This window comes from Mus musculus, chromosome X (genome assembly GCF_000001635.26).
Source record: "Mus musculus strain C57BL/6J chromosome X, GRCm38.p6 C57BL/6J".
Lineage (NCBI taxonomy): Eukaryota > Metazoa > Chordata > Mammalia > Rodentia > Muridae > Mus > Mus musculus.
In genome coordinates this window covers 162,345,847-162,363,424 of record NC_000086.7, presented here as the reverse complement: position 1 = coordinate 162,363,424, position 17,578 = coordinate 162,345,847, and the positions used below count along the sequence as shown (strand labels likewise).

At 43.3% G+C, this 17,578-nt stretch overlaps 1 pseudogene; it reads right to left on the bottom strand.

Moving 5' to 3' along the window:
* On the bottom strand, positions 9,548–11,862 carry Gm15204 (predicted gene 15204; annotated as a pseudogene).

Below are 17,578 nucleotides of genomic sequence, written 5' to 3'. Positions count from 1 at the left end.
CCTCCCTTGCTCCAGCCTGTTTCTTCAAGTGCCCTTGACCCTGACGCTCAGATTAAGGGCAGCTGTACTTCTTCAGCCATGCTTCATGGTGGCCTTGGACTCCTTCCATCTCCCACCCAGCTTCCGGAGGCCCTGGAATGGAGAGAAAGAGAGAGCTTTGACCTAGACCTGGCTCACCTCATACCATAACTAATAAGCTTATTATAGCATGCAATAAACCTCAAACCAGCTTGACTCAGATTCTTAAAGGGCCAGTTCTAACCAAGCAACTGGCAAGGATAGTGTTAATTTTAAGATGCATCTTCCTAGCATGTGAAAGGGAAAAGTGTGTCTTCAGTATCCCAAGGCGTTCACTGTTCACTTGAGGTCTTTGCAAGGGATGTGAGTTTCCTTCTAATATCTGAATTAAAATGCCACATTGCAAGTTCTTATGTTTTTCTTAGGTACTTGCTTAAAGAGCTGAATTTAAGAACAACATCAAGAACAAAAAAATTGACCACTCTTACAATGGGAACGTGGTTGATAATGATGGTGGTGGTGTAGCGCCAGCAATGATGATTGTAACAGTAAAGAATATTAGTGAGTACCTCTTACATGCTTGGGCTTATTTAAAAAGAAATGAAGCACTAGCTTATTGAGTCCCGAACATACTTTTGCCCTGCAATACATGTATTATCCCATGTTATATGTGAGGTAAAATTATGTTTTGAAATTTGAGAAAGTCCAGCAATCAGGCAGACAGCTCTGGAATCCAGAGCATGCATGTGTACTGTTCACTCTGTTATCAGGTTCTATCTCAGTGTGTAGAAGACAGGGGTTCCTCCCTCTACTTTAATTCATATGGGAGAAATGATGGTAGAATTTTCTTTGATGATTGAAAAATGCCACTGGAATCTATTTACTTAATCTTTTGAATTATAGCAGTCTGTGTCAATTCTTCAAAGAAGAACAATTAAAATAACCTAGAATACAAATTCAACCATAATTTTACTACCCAGGGATAACCACTGTAAAAAATGTAAATATTTTATTTAGTATTTTTAACATCAAACATTTCATTAACAGTAAAAGTGATTTTAGAAAGCACAGAAAATGAAAAAGAAAACGAAATGAATGTCACTCCCAATTCTACTCATTATTGTGTGTGTTTGTATGTCATATAGTCTTAGAATCTGAGCTTTCTATTTAATTTTTAATAAATGCCTTCCATCTAAAAGCATACACTTTCATGATGTCTGTTAGTTTTCTATTTCAGTGTAGCAAATTAATTTTTTAAAAAAAAATCAGTGGTTTAAAGCAACACACATTCATTATCTCAGTTTCCATAGGTCAGGAGGGTTTAGAAATAATTTATCTTAATTCTCTGCTCAGGTCCCACTCACACTTAAGAAAAGGAAATTATTATACAGGCAGGAGCATAGGGTAACTCTAAGATCTGTTTTGCACATACTATTTAAAACTGAAATATGCTATTTTGGCTTTTAAAATCATGTTATTACTTCTCTAATGAGTCCCTTGTATTTGAACCTTAGCCTTTTCCTGTTTTGTATTTATTAATGAAATAGCAATGATCATTGTATTAGTAAGCTTTCTGCTGACACGACAAAATACTTAAGAAAAATCTTATAAGTATTAACCTTTATTTTGACTCACCTTTCAGATAAGTTGGCCATGTTGGTTTAGACCTGTGGTAAGGTGTGAACTTCTGTCAGAGCAACAGTACTTACTTCCAGGCCAGGAAACAGGAAGAGAGGAAGGATTAGGGATCCCACAATCCCTTTCAAGCGAGCTCAATAGTAACTTAAGGCGGTTCACTAAGCCTTACTTCTCAAAGGTTTAACCAGCTCCCAACAGTGCTGGGTGTCTGGTCCCTCAGTGATGAACCTTACCAACAGGCAGCAGGATGCTGAAGCCCTAGGCATGAGGCCTCTAAAATCACATGGGCATGTGTTGGACATTCAACATTTAGACTATAGCTGCCACTCTTGCTGTTTTAATCTTCTCATAGGCACTTGAGTACTTTACTTTCATGGAGATAAGAAACAGTTGTTGAGCCAAAAACTTCAGGCATTTTAAAGACAAGCAGTAGCAATGGTATATGGGACACAGGGCGTGTTTTAATGTTGGTTAATTAATTTATCAAATAAAATTAGTTAATATTTGCCAAGTATTTGAAGGACAGATAATACATTACATATTACATTAATATAAATTTATTTTATTTCTATAAACATAAATAATACATGACTATTACATATAATAGTATATAATATATATAGTAGGTAAAATGAATGAAAATAAAAGTAAGTGTGGAGCCAGAGAGAGCCTTGGTGATTCAGAGCTCTTGCAGAGGACTGGGTTTGGTTTCAATCAGCCGTATGACAACTCACAACTGTCGGTAACTTCAGTCCCAGCAAATATGATGTCCTCTTCTGGTTTCCTTGGACACCAGGCACACACATGGTATATAGACATACCTGCAGGCAAAACATACAAGTAAAATAAAAATTAGAATTAAAGTAAGTTGTTTGATCCTTCTAATATGAGGTAACTGCAAACACTCTTCTCAGTTTATAGAAATTGAGGCCAGAGGGTAAGGAGGAAGAGGTTCAAACTAAACAGGAAGATCGGGGTCAGGTACTAGCCCTTCCTCTCATCAAGCAAATGGCTATCAGCAAGTTATGATTCCTGTATGAATTTACTGTCTTCTCCTCCACCACTTTGCTCACATCAATGAGTTAGTCCTTAGAAATGGTAGAACAAGGGGGAGGGGGAACGGGATAGGGAATTTTCAGAGGGGAAACTAGGAAGGAGGGTAACATTTGAAATGTAAATAAAGAAAATATCTAATAAAAAAAAAAAAAGAAATGGTAGAACAGTGATTCTGCACAGCAGTGGTTGGCTGTGCAACGGAATCATTTTGGGAGCTTCTGAGATAAGAGATGCCTGGATCCTAGCTCTGGATAGTCATGATATAATTGCTTTGTGCTGTGGGATTCGGCATCAGAAAGATTTAGGGCTCCTGAGGGGAGTCTAATGCCTAGCCCAAGAGAGCCCCACAACCAGAACTTCCCACACATGTGAAGGATTATTTGCACAGAGAGCTGACAAAGCAGCCATTTGGTTGTTGCTGTCTACTCTGAGCTGTCAGGAAGTGGCCTGCTAGGCTCAGGCTGAAGTCAAACCCCTGCCTTCAACTCCTGCGTCAACTAATAAATTGACAACATGCAAAGTTAGTTTTAGAAATCTTAAATTACCTGATGTTTTGTCTTCCTGTGTGGGTCCCTGGGCAGCAGCAGTAGCAGCAGCAGCACTGGGTCTTTGGAAAGCTCTGCTGCTGCTGCTGCTGCTGCTGCTGCTGCTGCTGGTTTACCTCACATCAGAACTTCAGCATCCTGCTGCCTGTCGGGTCAACTTCACCACTGAGGCCGAGGGACCAGACGCCTGCCTGGCTGCCTGCCACTGGAGCTGGATAGCAGATTTGCTGAGGTGTCTTTGGGGCCAGTCCAGCCTTCCAGTTCACCATGACGGCTGGGGATGAAGTTTTCTAGGCAGCTAAACGCGGCTCAAAATGAATGCAATCAATCAGTGGAATGAAAGTGTCAGTCAAGTTCCCCCAGCATAACTGAAAAAGCCAACACCAGCTTCAGTCTTTCCACTGCATCTGGTAAACTGGGAAAAGTATGTGTGCTTGCCATTTTCCTGAGCTCAGACACTACCTATAGGTCAGGCAGACACTGCCAAGTGATTATGAGGAAATGGTGATGTAGAGAAAGATCCTAGCAAAGCCAAGGAAGAAATGCACCAAATGTTGACTTCATGCTCCATGTGTACGTATATAATCTCACTGAATGTGAGCATGACACCAGCATAGGAATTACGTGTGGTCATAAACTTTTTACAGATGAAGACTTTGAGACAGGGTCACATACCCAGCCAGCAAACAGCAACAAACAGAATGCCCAACTTGGCCATTCAGCATGCAAAGTACTTGGTCTTTGCACACCATCCCTGCTTCTTAACTGGGGAAGGGAAAGTTTGATCCCAGTAACTAATTTTGTGTTAGTTCCCTTTCTTCTCATGAGGATTGTTACCATCATGGCCTGTCTTTGACACAATTGTGAAACACTGAAGGTTGCTTTTTGTAATGGCCCCTATTCTTCCCACTGAATTAATTCAGAAATATTAAGGCTATAACAGACCCCCTCCCCTCGACTTTCAGAAGCCTAACAAAACAGACATTTATTTTGTCTTAGTCACATAAAGTCCCATATGGGATGAAGGCTTTTTGTGCAGGGGCCTGGGTTCTTTCTACCCAGTGCCACCTCCTAGGATTTCAGAGGAAGTGTCATAGACTATACCCTCCCTTTTATCCAGACCTCCGTAAGCACATCTCAGTGATACAAACACCTATGATAAGGTAGGCTGGAAACTATGGGCAAAGGAAGACAATGGATTTTGGTGAGCATATATTAGTTGTGCCCACAACCACACATGCCCATGAAATGTCTTCATTTCTGAGGCCTCACCTTCTTGACCCTACCCCATGTCCTTTCCAGAAAGCTACTTTGTGCTTTGTTCCTGTTCTCTGATTGGCAGTGATCTACCTAATTTCCATTCATGGTGTCATGGCTGTGACAGGAGAATCTGGCACACCTGGGCATTCTCACAGAGCCATCTTCCACTCTAGCGGCACCGGAGTCAGACATCCTGGGCGTCTTAAAAGGTATCTGTCTTCTCTTGTGCCAGCCCTTCCAAACAGCGAGTTGGTAATGGAAAGGGGACTGACGTTTAGCTCGGCAATTCATTTGGCTAATGGTGACAAATTCCTGTGTCTTGCGGAAAGACCAGGCTGTTTTGTTTGCAGTCTGCCCCCCACCCCCACCCCCCAGTACATTTTCTGTTTCATCAGCTCTGGTTCAGGTCCCAGGGAGATGGGTCTTACAGTGATGGACATTGAGAGTTTTCACCCCTCCAGTGCTGCTAATGAGCCTGCTAAGCCCCTTCCTGATTATTGCTGGAGTAAAATGAAATATGTATTCTGATTTAAAAATGGAATCATTTGTGATGGTGCAAAGGGATCTCTTAGAAGATATCCAGACTCTCATTTGATGAGCACTTTATTTCAGCACTTCTTGGATTCCTTAAAAGGATTTATGTTCCCTAACCTTCTGTGGATGCAATGCTCATATCTTTGGCTGGTGTCACTGGGAATAAGCTCATTATCTGCCTCTGGATAAGGTCTTTGTGATCATCTCAGTATGCTCATATCTTTCTTGGGCTCCTGAAGTGTCTGAAACCTTGTAGCATTTGTTGTGGTCTGTCATCCTGAGGTGGGCTTGTAGTAGGTCCTCTGGCCCTTAAACACATATGTCCCTGCAGGGACTAAAGGCAGCATGGAAAGGGTAGAGACTGCTCTGCTTGGTGCCACTGCACTACCCAATTGAGGCCAAGCTGATTGGTTCAGGTTTGTTGGAGTTCCTTGTTCCTCCATGTGGCTTGCATTCAGCCTAGAAAGGGGAGATGGGACACATGAATACTATTGCTTCTTTAGCCCATCCTCTTCTTCTCCCATCCATAAATCCTCAGGCAAAAGGGGCTGGGCTTTTCTTATTCTCCTTAGAAATAATTCCTTCTCCCTGGCTCCAGGAGCATAATTTTGTTGGATGATGAGGAATGGGTGTTTGATTTCCACCCAGGAGTGCACTGCCAGCTGTGAGGGATAGGAGGATTTCAGGATAGAAGTTGGAGATGGGAATTATTCTTCAGAGACAGGTTGTGCACACCTTAGATAAGGACTAAACCCCTTAAAGTAGATACATCTACAGAGAAGTATCGTGGCTTGTGTTGGTAGATACACTAAGCATCTAAATAAGCAATTCTCAGACTGTGGGTCAGGACCCCTTTGGCAAACTGCTATCTCCAAAAATATTTACATTACAACTCATAAGAGTAGCAAAATTAGTTATGATGTAGTAACAAAAATAACTTTTATGGTTGGGGCTCATCACAATATGAGGACAGGTATTAAAGGTCAGAGCATGAGGAAGGTTGAGAACCACTGCTCTAAGTGGATAAAAAAGACAAGGAAAAAACCCAAGGACAAATTCTAAAAACATAATATTCTGAAATGGTGAATGGGTCCATTTTGCACAGTTATATATTTAACTCTGAGGCTTTGTCTGACCATACAGCCCTTGTTCATTTATATGATAGATGGCTTTCCTTCTCAGATAACCTTTCATTCTTCCAGGTTGCTGCCTGAACTGTTCCATTCTGTCAAAACAAAAGGACAAAAGGAAGAAAAGCATGGAAGGAAAGGCAGAACTGAAATGTCATCACTCTCCACCATGATGCTGTAACTGGGATGATGCTAAATAATGGCTATTTTGGGGGGTAGGGTATGAAGGGGAGCAGAAGAGTCACATGGACTTTATCTGGAAGGGGATGGCCAAGGCCATCAAAAAGTTCCAGTGACTGCCCAGTCCCCTTTGTCCTTAAGGCCAGAGAGACAATTCCCTGCCCAATATGTTGATTTCCATATGGTTTAGTACACAGTTTACTTCCTGTTCAGCGTTTCTTTGAGTTGTTTTGGATACTCCAAAACCAAATACCCTCTGAAAACAACTCCACGCACACACCAACGACACCACATCTCATTATGAAATGAACAACAGACAAAAAAAAATGAGATGTAGATTTTTTGCTTACTACTTACATGACATTTACATAGCAAGACTATATTTTCCAAAGGTAGTTACAATAGTATCTTCCATTTTACATATCCTTCTAGAACCTTCCCTCTACTCTCAGAAGGTAGAATATCCATCTCCTCTTCTTGGACCTGGCTGGGTGTATTTGTGACTATTTCTAGAAGTAGAATGGGGGAGAAAGTAATACTACACGGCTTCTGAAGTTAGCTGATAATGAGACCAGGCAAATTCTGCTGGTTTCTTTTGCAATATTTACTAAGAGGTTCCAGCTGCATGCCGTGAGGAAGCTCCAGTAGCCCTTTAGACCAAGCAAAGAAGAACCAAGTCTACTGGAGTGCGAGACTTGCTGAGCTCTCGGGCATTAGCTGACAATAACCACATGAGTAGAGCATCTTGGAGATAAAATGTTCAGCCCCGACTGGAGCTGCAATAAATGACCCTACTAAGAATAGGGGTTTGTTCATCTGAGCTGAGTCCTTAAATTGGGGACTTGGGAACAACAATAAGCTATTGTTAAAGTCACTAAGTTTTGTTTTAGTGTATAACAATAAGACCCAGAAGTCCCACGTTCCAGAATAGTCTAGAGCACTGGTTCTCACCCTTCCTAATGCCGCAGCCCTTTAATACAGTTCCTTAGGTTGTGGTGACCTGCAACCAGAAAATGATTTTTGTTGCTATTTCATAAGTGTAATTTTTCTACTTCACACTGAATTGTAAACACCTGTGTTTTCCAATAGTCTTAGGTGACCCCTGTGAAAAGGTCATTCAAGCCCCAAAGGAGTTGCAACCCACAGGTTGAGAATCATTTCTCTATAGAAATAAAACCACTGGTGTATATGTAAGTATATTACAAGATGACTTTGTGCCTTTTGCTGTGTCAACTAGAAGTATATTAATTAGTATAAAAGAGGTTTATGATTTACTGTTAAAGTAGAAAAAAATGAGTTGCCAAATAATTTATAATATGAGCCATTTTTTAAAAACAAAGAACATTAATCAGCTCTCTCTACAGTTGTGTACGCATGTTTATAGGAGCTAGGGGAATTATGTGGGAAGATAGACTTTATGCTGGTGACACTGGATAACGTAGCAAGATGGTGGTGGGATAGATAGGGGTCAAGCTCACCGTTGTCACATAAAGGAGGCTCTTGGGTGAAAATAGCAAGTTTGAACATATTTAGGTGATTTCACTTTGGTTCAGTGAGAGTAATCTTGGAAATAAAAGCAATGCATAGAGGAAAGGAAAGTATCTTACTAAATTAAAGAAAGAATGGTTCTGTGTCCTTACGGCCCCAGGGACCGACCTGATTGGGCTGTTGAAGAAATGAAGAAAGGACAAACACATGGACAAAAGCTGGGGTGAGCAAGTTGGGCTCTCATATGGAGAAGTCCCAGCAATCTGGAAGCTCATCGTGTTTATTATATAAGGCTGAACAGGGAGGCAGGCTATTGTAGACAGATAAACAAGAAAGGGAGGCCATAACACACAAGCTGAACAAGGAGGCAGTATGAGCTGATGTCATCAAGAGTAGTTTCTACTGAGAGGAAGGCTTCAGCCCATAAGCATAGTGGGGGTTGGGGTGGGGCAAACTTTGGTGAACATTTTTTGCCCACACTGTCAGTGTGCCTAGGAAGGCTTTCCTCTGAGCCTCACTCAGGGAAGGCTTTGCCACTCTCATGGGGCTAAGTCATTGGGGTTTCTTAACATGACCGTGGCCATGCCCTTGTCAACAATACACATTCACACTATCACATTCTATCTATCTATCTATCTATCTATCTATCTATCTATCTATCATCTATCTATCTATCTATCTATCTATCTATCTATCTATCTATCTATAATGGACACACACACACACACATTTGGAAAAGCTACAAGTTAAACCAAATCTCCTGTTTGTTTGTTTGTTTGTTTGTTTCATGAACCATCTCCCTACAGAAAGGGCATGGAACTTGGAATTTGACAGACGAAGATTTGAATGCTAGGTCTGCCGCGTACTACTTAGTTGAACTATCGAACTCCCATTTGACTTTTCTTGCCTCAAACTCTCCTGTCCTCATTTAAGGCTGGCTGTGATTCCTAGGCCTCTCTTACTGTTTTTGTACCATACGGCCTGCCCTGGTATGATTAGAAGACACCAAGACCCCACCACTCCTGTGTCTTGCTCTGGGGGAAATCAGGAGTCTTCAGTCTTCAGTATGGTCGTCTCCTATTAGGATTCTAAAATGTTCTTGTGGATGGTTGATTAGTGAAAAATTGACAGCTTACACTATGGTGGGTTGAACTATACAGTCAAAGTTACCCTCTGTTCCTTCTATTTACACTCTTGCAATGTTTGTGTATCTGATCTGGCCATGTATGTGACTTAACTCAACCAGTGAGACAATGGCAATCATGAATAAAATAAGAAATGAAAAGTACGTTCAATAGAGGAGGCTTGGTGCTCTAGTACCCCTCATTCTATGCAGCTTGGGATAATAGGCTGGCAGATGGGGAAAGAAGTGGAAGAAAATGGAGGTGCCTCCAAGGACTGCAACCCAGCCTTTCTCTGATTGACTGGCTACTATGGATGTAGGAGCAAATCCACCAATCAGTTGAACTAGATGAACATCAGAAAAGACTGAATCCAAGATCAGAGAGCTGAATCCAAGACAGATTCCATCCCCATGAATCAGGTGCCCAATAGTTGCTGATCAGAAGGTAGCTCTGTATAAAGTATATGGGGCATAATTGGTGCCTGGCATATGTGAGTTTCTCTCTTCTTCTTTCCCTTGCCTTGCAGTCACAAACTCTATATTAAACTGGATCTATTTATCTATCTATCTATCTATCTATGATCCTTTGTGGGTTTTCTCTGTCTTTTCAGTCGATCTTTCTCTTGAGTGGCTAGAGTCTCTGGAATCCACTGACTCTCTTGATTTACCTCGCTTAAGAGCTCTCTCCTTATGTTTTTTACGACATTCAATATCAAGGCGAAGATCAACAGGATCATCTTTGTATTTTCCCTCAGCCCTGTAGCCAGGTTCCCGTGGACTTTTCAATTCCTCATGAGTCAAACCACGCTTTCTGAATGTACTGGGGGAAATGCCTATCCTCCTGTGTATCTCTGGGCTTTTCTTATTTTTAGCTGCTTCCTGTTCATTTCCTCTCTTTAGGTATCTAGTAAAGCGTTCATGCAATGTCATTCCCAAGGATCCAAAGTGATGCTCTTTAACATGATGAACAATGGTCACTATGTGCTGGGCAAACAATTCTGAGGGGCTATGCTGAGACTGAGCTGACTGTAGGTGCTGGAAAATGGAACGGAATTCCTGCTCCTTTTTGTTGCTGTGGACTAGATCCGGACAAATCTTTCATTCCTGAGCCAATAAAGCCACTGGGCTATGCAAGGTCCTCATCAAAGGAGTCCATCCGGACATTGACCTGGGCCTCCCGAGTAATGGAAAAGGAAGACTTCTCTGAGGAAAAGTCTCCTTTGTTTCCCAGCTCGTCGCGGCTCTCAGAGGTCTTCCTTGGGGGCGGGGATGAACTTTTCTCCTGGACCATCTTGTATGCAGTCACCCAGAAATTCTTTTCTGGCACAAAGCCCCTGTGCCCACTTTTGCTCCCCTTGGACCCTCCACGCTCCTCCTTTCGGGATCTCTCCGTGAAAGGCTCCTCCTCCAGTTTCTCTGCCGTCCTCTGCTTTTCCTTCCCTGTGTGCAGGCTCTCCCACTTGCCTGTCTTCTCTTCCTCCTGGTTTTTGCTTGCACCGGCTATGACTTTCGACATAAATTTGGGCTCATCATCAAACTCGGGTTCCTTCCTTCCCTTACTTTTGTCCTTATCATGCTCATCCATCTCCTTGTGGAAGTCAGCCATCTTTTTCTCAAAGTCATCCCGAAGTCCCTTTTGGGCGACTGGTTGCCTCGGAAGGGCTTCTCAGAGTCCGTCTTGGGAGCAAATGGATCGGATTTCATTTTGACATCAGCATCAGAGAAGCCCCCTTTCTCCTTCAGCTTCTCCTTATCAGCACTTGTTTGTTTCTGCTCCTTATCCTTCCCATTCTCTGTCTTCTGCTCCTCCAGATACCTTTTTGAATATGCTGCCCCTCCCGAAGCAGCACTCTCCTCTTTCTGAGATGAGCCATATGCAGAGCCAGTAGCTGGTGGACTCTTACCCACAGGGCTCTTTTTGGATGGACTCAAAGACTCAAAGCCATGGTCGAACTGGCCTTGGTGTGCTCCAGACTGATACCCAGCACCCCCTGACATAGAGGAGCCCAACTGGGATGCATTAGAAAGTGGAGGACTGGGTTTTGGCACAGGGCTAGGGCGTGGTGAACTTTGCCTAACCACCACAGACTCTCAAAGGGGGCTTTTGAGAGCTGGGCTTCTCTCCCAGGGACTCAGATCAGAAACCGAGGCCCGTGATGCAGAACCAGAGCCATAGGTGGTGGCATCTGGCCATGGCTTTGGGCTCTCAGACCCTTTTATATCTTGAGAGGTGCCTCCGAGAATGTCTGCTCCTTAGCCTCATCTCCCTGGTTATCACCAGCTGCCTGAGATGGCGGGCTATCCTTGGAAAAGGACTTTTTCTCTTTTGTAGACTTTCGCTTAGATGACTCAACTCTGCTGTGGTTGGAGGACGACCGGGAGGATGAGGAGCATCTTGACCTGTCAGAGGATGATTTGTCAGAGTTCCTAGAATGGCTCCTGGACCGTGGTGAAGGGGACCTTCTCTTTGGGGACCGGGGTTGAGAATGGCCCTGATGAGGGCTGTATGCTTGCCAGTAGTTCTGCCAATTGGAACGGTAGTTTCCATAGCCACCTCGGTTATACTGGCCCCATGGATAAAAGCCTCGGTTTCGCCCACGGAAGTAATAGGGCCTCCTGTAGCCTCTGTTGTGACCTCAGAAATCTCGATTCTGATACACTCTGGGGTGATTCCTTTCTCTGTTATGAGCTGGAGAATATGATCTGGAATGAGACCTAGAATTCAGCCCGCGCTTCCTTGAACGAGAGACAGATCAGCTTTGGGACCGAGACTTTGAAAGCAAACGAGACCGAGATCTGGATGCAGATCTTGAGCGAGAAGAGCGAGACCCAGACTTGGTTTGTTTGTTTTTGACATCTTGGAAGAGTTTACACCTTGGCCGGCCCAAGCCGATTGTTTTTTGTTTTTTTTTTTTGTTTTTTTGTTTTTAATGCCAAGATCTCACCAACCCAGACTGACCTTGAACTTGTGGCAACTTTTTCTTCCCTCTTCCTTCCCCCCTTCCCTCTATTTCTACCTTCCTTCTTTCTTTTCTTTCTCCCTCTTCCCTTTGTGGTGTTGGGGATAGAGCCCTGGGCTTTATGCATGCAAGAGAAATACTTTACCACTGAGCAGGAATTTCAGCCCTGTGCTGCTCCTTGATAATCATTTCCAAACAAATATTTTCAAGTAAATGTCTAAGAAAAATCACATCAAGTAGTAGATGATTTATAAGCAAATGTAGATGTCTGGGGACACTATTATGAAAATTTGAGTTAAAGATATTCAAAGTAGAGTCTGCTTTTAGAAAATGTACTTAGAAAATGTACCATGGAAAATTTCACAAAATTGTGAGATTAAGAATTGTGGCTCATACCCCCACCCTGGCAATGGACAAAACACACTTTGTTGTTAGTGTTCTTATAGCAGTCAGAGGCAGAGCAGATGGAAGTCCTTTGTTCATCCTAGCTGGTTGCCTGGTTTGGTGGCCAAAGATGTCTTATATCTAGGACTCATAAAAATCCAATCAAATCTAGCATGGGGAGAGGAAGACAGAGATCAGCAGACCAGCATGCCACCCACAGACCTGCCCTAAAATGTACAGTACAGGTGAACCTATAGAGACACCCATTTGCTGCCATGCCACGTAGCATGGATAGAGGATATCATGCAGGGGCCCTCCAGCCTTGTGGCCAGCCTGCAGCTGGACTCATCACAATGTGCAAGTATGTCGTGGACAGATAGGAAAGAAAGAGAAGTGGAACAACTTAAGCAGTATGAAGAGATGGAGCTGGAGACTTGAGGGTTGAGAGGAGTAGCCTGCTGTGAATGGCCAGCCCCACCATCTGGGGCCATTGTGAGATCCCAGCCAGAGCTCTCACTGAGGGCTATATGTGAATCTGTGGCTATGCAGTAGCAGGAGTTGGTGTTGATGTCCCCTCATATTACCCCTAGAGAACATTGGGATGTCCCTGGTGAGGATGGCTGCTGGGGATCATGTGGTTGTTCGGGGACTGTCAGAACTGGCCCTGCCCCAGTTCACCTTGAAAGTACACATAAGGGAGAGCTGACTAGCTCAGCTACCTCTCAGACCTAGATCCAGGTCTCTGAATTGGCCCACCCCAAATCCATATCATCTGCAAATAATCGGGGTACATGAAAGGGCCAGCCCTCCTGATCCAAAGCTGCAGGATTTCCATGACATAGGATAACTGGGAGAAGTCCTTATAAGGATCCAATATTGCTGGTGTCACAGAAGCCAGAGATCTTGAACTCATTATCTTGAACATTTGCAAGTGAAGGTGTGTGGACAGAGGGATATACTGGGGGACACACTGTTACAACAATGAGATGTTTTTGATGCTTTGTTTTGTTTGTTGTTTGTGTTTGGTTTCTTTAGGGGGAGAGGTTGCAAGGGTAGAGGGTAGATATGGAGAAACAGGGTGATGAATGGGACTGTGGTACGTGATGTGAAACTCAAAGAATCAATAAAAATTTTTTTTTAAAAAATAATTGTGACTCAAATACTCTATTCTACATGAAATCTGATGCTTTAGCTGCCTTTAAAAGTATGAGAAAAACCTTGTCCACCTATTAGTAACCAATAAAACCTCTGTAAAATGTGAGGCAATTATGCCCCATCCATCCAGCTATACCCCATAAATAGATACAATTATAATTAAAAATACAACAAAACTTTAAAAAGTCCTCAATGAACATTTTAGAGTCAGCAAGCACTTAAACAGGAAAGCAATGCCAATGACCTAAAGTTCATTAGACACATGGATGAAATAACAAAATTTGGTTTCAGGCCAGCATATGCTTTGTAAAAAAGCTTTCCACTAAAATAATTCCAGAATTCGGCCCTCTATTCTCCTTCCTGCATCTGGAGTGAGCTTAAAAGGTAGATATTACATAGGTCCTGGGCTTCATGTGAAATCCTCTAAGGGTTTCATACTGTACCTGACCCACCCTCTGTCTTCCTGTGGTCCTCTGTCTCCCTGTGGTCCTGTGTCACTGAGTTCTGGCCTTTATTCCATGTCTTTTAAAAACATGTCTACTTTTCCAGCCTATCACTTCTAGTCTCTCAAATCTTCACCTAACTGATTCCTTCCCTTCCTTTGGATCCCAGCAAATACGTCACTACTTCCAAGATGGTCTCCCTGTTTTCTCAGTTTGCCACCCATAGTCTTTGTTTATCACCTGTCCTTGACCCTGTTTGTTTCTCAAATGGAGCATGTCGCAGTGTAACTTATCTTGGTCATTTGTTTGGTATCCTCTTTACTTTGTGTCCCTTCCTATATCACATAGTTTCCCCTGCGATTTGTTTTTTAGTATATAACGATCTGCTCTAAAACCTATAGGTCTCAGCATCACTTATGTAATTAGTCACGATTTTGTGAGTTGGCCATTTGATCTGGGCTCATGCATACATGTGCTGTCAGTCTGGGCCAGTTGAGACTGGTTGGCTTATAATGGCCTCCCCAGAGACGACTGTGTCACAGGGGCCTTTTCTGCATGTTCCCCCACCCTCTAGTAGATTCACTGAGACATAGTCACACAGTAGCTATTGTATTCCAAGAGCTTGGACTCTAAGTAAGGAATTGAAGCATCACTTATGCTGCAAACCTTTGGTCTAACAAGTCAAAGACCAGCCTAAGTTCAAGGGTACAGAAATAGACTCTACCCCACCACTGGAGGGGTTACAGAATGTTGGTGGCCACCATTGCATGTTAGCACTCTCTCACCAGATCATAACTCCGTGGGAACAGGGCCTTGCTCCTGCTCCATGAACTGGTGTTTGGAAAATACTCCTTCAAAGCTGGGGACTGGGCTATATTCTGGTCAATCCCATATCCAATTCTCACTTTGGTTTAAGTTATTCAAGATGTGGCAATTCTGCCTTTCCCATTAACCTCCTCTGGAATGCAACCACCAACTGAGAAACTGTCGCTTTAGAGAAAAAATTACCCAAGCTGGAATGGCAGCAGGGGAAGGGGTAATATGAGACACTTCAAATTAAAGAGTGAAGCCGAAAATCTGTCAAGCTCTGTAAGATAAAAATCTCCTCGAAAGGGCACATCTGCCAAGACTACATTTTCATAGGCAGTCCTGACTGGAAATGAGGTCAGCACAGCACTCCTGTCTTTCCCCCATCCAAGCCTGGGGAGACAGAGGAGGGATTTTGACGAGAACTAAACTAAATTGGATCCCAAAAAGCTGGGTCTCTACATCCTATCTTTAAAAGAAGATAAGGAAAAGAACTCTGTTAAGATGGCGAGTGATTTTGGCAAGAGCAGCCTCATCCCTCTGTGGGCTTGGATTAGGCTCTAAGAAGTGCTTCCTCCCCTCTAACCTTGACTACTTCAAAGTCCACTCCACTGAGCTTTGCTCTATGTTCCAGAAGTAAGTTACTAATTTAGCCAGTCCTTCAACAAGCATTTAGAGTCAGTCTGCTGTTTTTTTCAGTGTGGTGCTAGACAGCTTAGGGACAAAACAAAAAAAGTAGGCTCTGTTTCAGAGAGCTTCTAAGGGACATACTGTACCCAAGGGGGCCAACAGCAAATGCTGTCTGCTGGCAATGTTTTTCACAGCCCTAGCCATGCGTCTTTTCTTGAGAGAGAATTTAAAGAGTACCACTCCATGCCTGTCACAACTAATCCTTTATTGAGGAAGTCAAACTCAGAGGTATTCTGCTCAGGGCTTTGTTTTGTTTTCTTTTGTTGTGTTTATGTGTGTGTGTATGTGTACATGTATGTGAGTATGTGTATGTGTATGTGTATGTATGTGTGTATGTGTATATATGTATATATGTGTATGTATGTGTGTATATGTGTATATATGTATATGTATGTGTGTATGTTTCTGTGTGCATGTGTGTATGTGTGTATATGTATATGTGTGTATATATGTATATATGTGCATATGTGTGTATGTGTATACATGTGTTTACATGTGTGTATATGTGTATACATATGTTTGTATGTTTGTATATGTGATTGCATGCACATTTGTATGCAAGTATATGGAGGTGAGAGGAAGATAGATGTCTATCTTATTTCATGTCCACCTTTTTCACAAAACAGGGTCTCTCATTGAACCCAAAATGAACTAGACTGACTGGCCAGAGAACTCTGGGAACCCACCTATCACAATCCCACCCCCACCCCAGCACATTCAAGCTATTTCATTCAGCTTTTGCATGGGTGCTGAGAATCCAAAGTCAGGTTTGTATTCATGTACAGCAGTTTACCCACTGAGCCATCTTCACAGCCCTCCAGTTTGGAGCTTTTCTTCTTCTTCTCCTTCTCCTTCTCCTTCTCCTTCTCCTTCTCCTTCTCCTTCTCCTTCTCCTTCTCCTTCTCCTTCTCCTTCTCCTTCTCCTTCTCCTTCTCCTTCTCCTTCTCCTTCTCCTTCCCCTTCCCCTTCCCCTTCCCCTTCCCCTCTCCTTCTCCTTCCCCTTCCCCTTCCCCTTCCCCTTCTCCTTCTCCTTCTCCTTCTCCTTCTCCTTCTCCTTCTCCTTCTCCTTCTCCTCCTCCTCCTCCTCCTCCTCCTCCTTCTCCAACTCCTCTTCTACCCCCTCCTCCTCCTCTTCCTCCTCCTCCTCTTCCACCACCTCCTCCTCTTCTTCCACCTCCTCCTCCTCTTCCACCACCTCCTCCTCCTCCTCTTCCACCTCCTCTTCCACCACCTCCTCCTCCTCCTCTTCCACCTCCTTCTCCTCTTCTTCTTCCTCCTCTTCCACCACCTCCTCCTCCTTAAGATGCAGTTTTATTTAATGAGTCAAGCTGACCTGCAACTTTCCATAATCCTCCTGCCTCTGTCTTCTGAATGCTGGAATTGCCGGCATGCATCACTACACCCTGTTTGTGTTATTATGCAATAGGATCTTTATATCAGTCCTCTCTTGAAATATGTACTTTTAGTATTACTGAAGCTTAACATTAAAGGACTCATTCATGATCACAGCAGGATTCTGACAAATGTTTGTCTAAGTGCTCTTATTCCATGCCATAGTTTGTTTACATGTCTTATTTCATTCAGTCATTACAAACTTAGGAGGTACCAATAGTTATGTCTATATTCATATACCGGGAAACTGAGGCACAAGGACAGTAAATTGTTATGCAGGAGCAGGTCAGAGTGTCCCTCATAATTTCAGTAGCTGCCAGTGTACCTTGTACCTTTTTGTTCTGGGTTGCTGACCTGCTTCAGAGGAAGGAGGACTGCTCCTGACACATCCAACTACAAGTGCATCCAAGACACATTCAAATGGGAGCCACGCTGTTTCCACAAACCTTTCTGCACTGACCCTGACCCCATGCGGAGTCGACCTGTCAAGAATTCCATCCCTCTTACTGTCCTAAATCTCCCCCTTGCTGGAATCCTGACAAGTCATCTCTTTTGTCCTGCCTTTAGATAAGGACAGCCTACAGTAACCCTTCCTTGCCTTTTTGTCTGTCATGATCTTCCCCTTTAAGTGGGCTGCCTGGGGCCAGGGCACAGAGCCAAGGAGAGGGAAGGAGACTCCAGAATCCAAGCTGCCTTAGGAACCTTCATTAAAGGCTCCTGAGAAAAGAGACCCTGGGCAACTTACACATAGGAATGTGCCCTGAATCCAGCAGCC